Here is a 7,768-nt window from a genome sequence, read left to right as displayed (position 1 = left end):
GAATTGGGAAAAAGCTGAAAGAAGTTGATGACCACGGCAGCCCAATGGAAAGACCAGTAGTCTCAGCTGACCTGGACCCTTAAGATATTTCAGTGAGCCACCAACAAGGGAGCATGCACCATAAGATATGAGACCCCCAACAAATATAGAAGATGACTGCCTGGTCTGGTCTCAGTGAGAAAACATATACCTAACCCTGAAGAGACTTGAGGCCAGAAGTCTTTGTGTGGTAGGTGTGAGAAATGGGAAACATCATTTTGGAAAAAAGGGGGAAAGGTGTGGGATAGGGTGGGATTTATGGATAGACCAAGAGGGTGATGAAGGCTGGAGTGTAAAACAGGATTAAATAATAATAATAAAATCATAATAAAAAAGGACTTCAAATCTCACTCTCACTGATGGACTGGTTGTTGAAACAGAAACTAATAAGAGTAATAATGAATGTATCAAAAGATTACGAATTAAAGAGACCTAACAGGAATCTGTAGAACATTTTCCTCAAATAGAAAAGAATGTATCAGTCCGGCGATGGTGGCCCCTTAATCCCAGCACTTGGAAGGCAGAAACAGGTGGATTTCTGAGTTCGAGGCCAGCCTGGACTACAGTGAGAGTTCCAGGACAGCCAGGGCTACACAGAGAATCCCTGTCTCGAAAACAACAACAGCAATAACAAAAACAAAACAAAAAAAAACAAAAAGAAAAGAAAAGAAAAGAAAATAATATATCTTTTTCTCAGCATTTCATGGATCCTTCTTCAAATGGACCATACAGTTGGTCACAAAGCAAGCCTCAGCAGATATAAGAAAATTAAAATAACTTCTTGTATCTTGTCAAATCATCATGTAGGAAAGCTGGACTTCAACAAGAACAGAATCAACAGAAAACCTGCAAACTAATGAAAACAGAACTCTCATATGCATTACAATTGTTCTCCCATCTTTAAATTTTCTTCTTCATAGGACTTGTGTTCTACTTGCTGCCTCTCTTGATCCCCTTTTCTCCCTACTCCTAAGATTACCTTCTACCTTCATAATAGGTGGATCAGTATTTGTATACTTAACAAAATCCTAGACATATGTTGATGGAAGGAGTTTCAAATGAAGAATTGCCTTAATCAAACTAGTCTATAGGCTGTCTTTGGTGGAATTTACCTGATAAACATTTGGTGTAGGAAGGTAAAACTACTGTAGATATTGAGACTTCTTTTAACATGGTTCTGGGTAGCGTAAGAAACCAGAGCAAGTCATACAGAGCAAGGGAATAAGCAGCAGTCCTTCATGCATTCTGTTCCAGTTTTGAAATGCAGGTTATTGATCTGAGTTCTTGTCTTGACTTCCCCCAATGAACGAAAACCAGGGTATGTAAGTCAAATAATTACTTTTCTTCACATGTTGCTTTTGGTGGTGGTTTTTACCACAACAATAGAAACTAAAGGAGGACATTTAGCCTCCATGGTTCCTTCAGGTTAATTACTCAAATATAAAGATTTGAAGTTATGGTGCACAAATAAGAAATAACATGTAGTGATAATTATTCTTGATTTGGGCTATTTCACTCAGTTCCACACATTTAGGCCAAATTTCATGATTTCATTTTTTTTATACTTGAACACAGTCAAGTATGCCTTATTCATCCATCAATCAAAGGACATTTAGGTTGTTTCCATTTTTAGCTCTTGTGAATAGAATGTCACTGAACATGGTTGAACAATTATTTTTGGAGTAGAATATAGAGTCCGATGGGAATGGGCCAAGAGGTAGTATAGCTGGATCTTACAAATGATCACTTTCAGAATTTTTTCAGAACTTTTAAAAGTGATTTCCATAGTGGCTGGACCAGTTTGCAATCCTACTAACAGTTAATAGGGATTGAGTAGAATTTTTAACTGGTTTGATCTTATGTAGGTATCCTCAGCTGCTGCAGGTTCATGTGTTTAACAGCCGTGCCATGGAGAGTTGGTATCATTTTATCAAATACCTTCATCTCCACTGCTCCAATTTTTTAGCCTATATGTTTTTTTTGAAATCTTGACTTCTTTTCTAGGTTTAAGTTAGAAATTCCAGAAATTGTATGCCTTTCATATCAACTAGGTATTAGTATGTTAGAAGATTTCCTACACTCATAAGCATCTTTCTGGTGTCATAGTAGTCTCCCATTTGCTATTTTGTGTTAAAGGAATATGAAAGAATATATGAGTGTGTGCAATAGATGATGTAAAACTGTGAATTCATGAGACATGTAAAGTCTTATCTGAAGTAGAAATTTTTGGATGTGTATTCTAATGCCAGTCCACATAATTTCTAGTAATCCCAAAGCATTTGTTGTTTCTAGTGGAACACTGTTGTCCTTAATATAAGGAAAAACAGTGGAGCCATTAAATGCTCTGTTTCAATTTGCATCTCCTTTTCAACATATGCCATGATTTTTGTGGGTGAGCTGGGAGAGTGTAGGTGGGTGGGCAAGCAATCTCATCCAGGCAAAATAGAGAGGAGAGGGCAGATGTCAGAAGAGGGGTCGGTGGAAAGGGTAACTGGGAGATGGGATATCATTTGGGATATAAATGAATGGAATGATAAATAAAAAGAAAAATGAATAAATGCATATTTTAAGTAACAGAAAAAACAAAGTAGATGTTAAAACTCTCCAAACCAAGATTTTCCAGGACCAGATGGGTTTAGTATACAACTCTATCAAACATTCAAAGAAGACCTAATACTAATACTCCTCATACTATTCCACAAACTAGAAACAGAAGGAATGTTACACAATTCATTCTATGAAGAAACAATTACTCTGATACCTAAACCACACAAAAACCCAATAACATGAAGAACTTCAGACTAATTTCCCTTATGATTATCAATGCAAAAATACTCAATAAAATTCTCAAACACCAAATCCAAGAACACAACAACAACAAAAAAATTATCCATCACAATCAAGTAGGCTTCATCCCAGGGATGCAGGAAATGGTCAAGATACAGAAATCCATCAATGTAATGCACCATATAAACAAACTCAAAGAAAAAACACATAATTATCTCATTACATGCTGAGAAATCATTTTACAAAACTCAACACCCCTTCATGGTAAAGTCTTGGAAGAAATCAGGAAATCAAGGCCTATACCTAAAAATAGTAAAAGCAACATACTACAAACTAGTAGCCAACATTAAACTAAATGGAGAGAAACTTGAAGCAATTCCACTGAAATCAGGGACTACACACAGCTGCCCATTCTCTCCCTACATATTCAACATAATACTTCAAGTCCTATCCAGAGCAATTAGACACCAAAAGGAAGTCAAAGGGATACAAATTGAAAAGGAAGACATCAAAATATCACTTTTACAGGTGATGTGATAGTATAATTAAGTGATCCCAAAAATTCCACCAGGGAAATCCTAAAACTGATTAAACAACCTCAGCAAAGTGGCTGAATATCAAAATAACGCAAACAAATCATTAGCCTTCCTCTACTCAAAAGGTAAACAGGCTAAGAAAGAAATTAGGGAAACAACACCCTTCACAATTGTCACAAAATAATATAAAATCCCTTGTTGTGACTCTAACAAAGGAAGTGAAAGATCTGTATAACTAGAACTTCATATTTCTAAAGAAAGAAATCAAAGATTTCAGAAAATGGAAAGATCCCTCATGCTCATGGATTGGCAGAATTAATACAGTGAAAATGGACATCTTGTGAATTTTGAATCTGCAATATACAGATTCAGTGCAATCCCCATCAAAATTCCAATTCAACTCTTCATAGAGTTACAAAGAGCAATTCTCAAATTCATCTGGAATAACAAAAAAACCAGGATAGCTAAAACTATTCTCAAGAGTGAAAGAACTTCTGGGGGAATCAGTATCCCTGAGCCTTATGCAGTACTACAGAGCAATACCTTTAAAAAAGCTGCCAGTTCTCCAATCATCCAGTACTTCCTCCAGCAAGCTCCACATTCTAAAATTCCATAACTTCTCCAAACAGTGCTACCAACTGGGGATCAAGTGTTTAGATATATGACCCTATGTAGAACATTTGTTTTTGTTCAAACCACCACTTTCCACTGTCTGGCCCTGATTTGATAAAAAGTAAAAACAAATACTAAAAGAATATTGTAAGCAGCCTACCTACGCATTGAAAAAGTATTCTGACATGAAACCAATCTTAACGAACTTTTTCTTAACTTTTTATTCTTCTGGCTTTAGACATATAAGATGGCCTGTTCAAGTCATATGCATTCTACTTTCCCCTTCCCCTGTGATAAGATAGTACAAGGGGCAATACTAAGGTTTAAAGAAGACGATAATACAGTGGGAAATAAGTTAACCACAACTAAAGATATATGGAAAATACTTTTGGAAACCTACTTCTTTGCAAGATAGTTTAAAATATCATTTTAGAGGAGAAAAAAGGGTTTGAACATATATACCATGTATGAATGACTGTTTCCCCTAGAAGACATAGATTAGTAAATGGAAACATCTGTGGAGCTGGAGAGATGGCTCAACAGTTAAGAGCACTGACTGCTCTTCTGCTGGTCCAGAGTTCAAATCCCAGCAACCACATGGTGGCTCACAACCATCCGTAATAAAATCTGACTCCCTCTTCTGGGGTGTCTGAAGACAGATACAGTGTACTTACATAAAATACATAAATCTTTTTTTTAAAAAAAACTGCATGTTATTGGTACAGTGACAGGTAGGTAGATCAATGGAAAAGAATTGAAGAACCAGAAGTGAACCCACACACCTGTGGTCACTTGATCATTGTCAAGGACCTAAAACCATCAAGTGGAAAAAGATAACCTTTCAACAAGTGATGCTGGGTCAACTGACAGCTAACATGCAGAAGAATACAAATCAATGCATTCTTATCTCCTTATATTAAGCTCAACTCCAAGTGGATCAAGGACCTCCACATAAAATCAGACACACTGAAACTAATAGAAAAGAAACTGGGGAAGGGCCTTGAGCACATGGGAACAGAAGAAAATTTCCTGAACAGAAACCAATGACTTATGCACAAAGATCGAGAATTAACAAATGGAACATCATAAAATTACAAAGTTTCTGCAAGGCAAAGGACATTGTCAATAGGACAAAATGGCAAACAACAAATTTGGGAAAGATTTTTACCTACCCTACATGTGACAGAGGGCTAATATCCAATATAGACAAAGAAATCAAGAGGATAGTCTCCAAATAACCAAATATACCTATAAAAAAATAGTGCAGAGCTAAACAAAGTATGTTCACCTGAGGAGTATCAAATGGTTGAGAAGCACCTAAAGAAATGTTCAACATCCTTAGTCATCAGGGAAATGCAAATCAAAACAACCCTGGGATTTCACCTCACACCAGTTAGATCAAAAACTCAGGAGATCAAGAACTAATGCTGAAGGGGTACTCCGCCATCTTGGCTCCCGGAGGCCAGAGAGATCTAACAGACAGCACCAGTGATGCAGACATAGCCCAAGGCTAACATCACTTTGGTCTTAGCCTGTCAGGCTTTTGCCTGCACCCAGGGCCTGGGCAGCTCTGTGAGCCATCTGTGTGCCAACACTGTCAAGGGGTCATTTGCCCTGCAGGGTGATCAGCTCTTGGAAAAGGTCCCCACAGCATCTGCCATCTTCCCTCCCTGATGGAGCACCTGGAAGCACCAGGTTCACAGAGACAACACTAGTATAGCAGTACTTAGGACAAGACTCACTAGGACTCCAAGGGCACCCAAGAGGAGGGCAGCACATCACCAATCTGTGCCAGGGGAAACCCAGTCATCCAGCGGTGCAGAAATAGCCTTACAGGCTCAAAGGAGGTTGAAACACCAGCAACTGACAACAAGACCAACAAATGCCAGAGATAATCACATGGCAAAAGGCAAATGTAGGAATGTTACTAACAGAAATCAAGGCAATATAGCAGCATCTGAACCCAATTATCCAAAAACAAGTCTTGGATACACCAAAACACCAGAAAAACAAGATTTGGATTTAAAATCACTGCTCAATTAGAGGATGACAAAAAAGACATAAATAAATCTCTTAAAGAAATACAGGGGAATATGAATAAGTTAGAAGCCCTTACAATGGAAACAAAAAAATCACTTAAAGAAATTCAGGAGAATGTGGCTCAACAGATGGAAGCCAATAAAGAGGAAATGCAAAAATCACTTAAAGAAATGCAGGAGAAAGTGAGTCAACAGGAAGAAGACATGAAAAAGGAAACACAAAAATCTCTGAAAGAATTACAGAAAACACAAACAAGTGAAGAAACTGAGCAAAACCATCCAGGATCTAAAAACAGAAGTAGAAACAACCAAGAAATCACAAAGGGAGACAACTTTGGAGATAGAAAACCTTGAGAAGAAATCAGGGGCCATAGATGCAAATATAAACAACAGAATACAAGAGATGGAAGAAAGAATTTCAGATGCCGAAGATACTATAGAAACCATTGACTCAACTGTCAAAGAAAATGCAAAATGCAAAAAGCTGGTATCACAGAACATCCAGGAAATCCAGGATACAATGAGAAGACCAAACCTAAGGATTATAGGTATAGATGAGAGTGAAGATTTACAGCTGAACTGGCCAGCAAATATCTTCAACAAAATTATGAAAGAAAACTTTCCCAACTTAAAGAGAGAGATGCCTATGAATATACAAGAAGCCTACAGAATTCCAAACAGACTGGACCTGAGCAGAAATACCTCTCATCACATAATAATCAGAATGCCAAATGTACTAAACAAAGAAAGAATATTAAAGGCAGCAAGAGAAAAAGGCCAAGTAACATATAAAGGACGACCTATCAAAATCATATCAGACTTCTCACCAGAGACAATGAAAGCTAGAAGATCCTGGGCAGATCTCATGCAGACTCTAAGAGAACACAAATGTCAGCCAAGATTACTATACCCAGCAAAACTCTCAATCACAATAGATTGAGAGACCAATATATTCCATGCAAAACCAAATTTACACAATATCTTTCTACAAACCCAGCTCTACAAAGAATAATAAGGAGGAAAACTCCAATACAAGAAGGGAAATTACACCCTGGAAAAAGCAAGATAGTTGCCTTCTTTCATCAAACCCAAAAGAAGATAACCTCTCAAATATAAACATAACATCGAAAATGACAGGAAGTAATAATCACTATTCCTTAATATCTCTTAATGTCAATGGACTCAACTTCCCAATAAAAAGACATAGTCTAACACACTGGATAAGGAAACAGGACCCTACATTTTGCTGCATACAGGAAACACACCTCAATGTCAAAGACAAAACCTACCTTAAAGTAAAAGGCTGGAGGACAATTTTACAAGCCAATGGTCTCAGGAAACGAGCCAGAGTATTCATTCTAATATTAGATTAAATTGACTTTCAACCTAAAGTCATCAAAAGAGATACAGAAGGACACTTCTTGCTAGTCAAAGGAAAAATCCACTAAGAAGAACTTTCAATTCTGAACATCTATGTGCCAAATGCAAGGGCACCCTCATTCATAAAAGAAACTTTACTAAAGCTCAGAGCACACATTGCACCTAACACAATAATTGTGGGTGACTTCAACACTCTACTCTCCTCAATGGACCGATCAGGAAAACAGAAACTAAACAGGGACACAATAAAACTAATTGAAGCTTTGGACCAATTGGACTTGACTCATATTTATATAAAATTATAACATAAAACAAAAGAATAGACCTTTTTCTCAGTACCTCATGGTACCTTCTCCAAAATCGACCATATAATTG

The sequence above is a fragment of the Apodemus sylvaticus genome, chromosome 1, assembly GCF_947179515.1.
Source record: "Apodemus sylvaticus chromosome 1, mApoSyl1.1, whole genome shotgun sequence".
NCBI lineage: Eukaryota > Metazoa > Chordata > Mammalia > Rodentia > Muridae > Apodemus > Apodemus sylvaticus.
The sequence above is the reverse complement of the archived record's forward strand: the minus strand, read 5'-3'. Positions refer to the sequence as shown.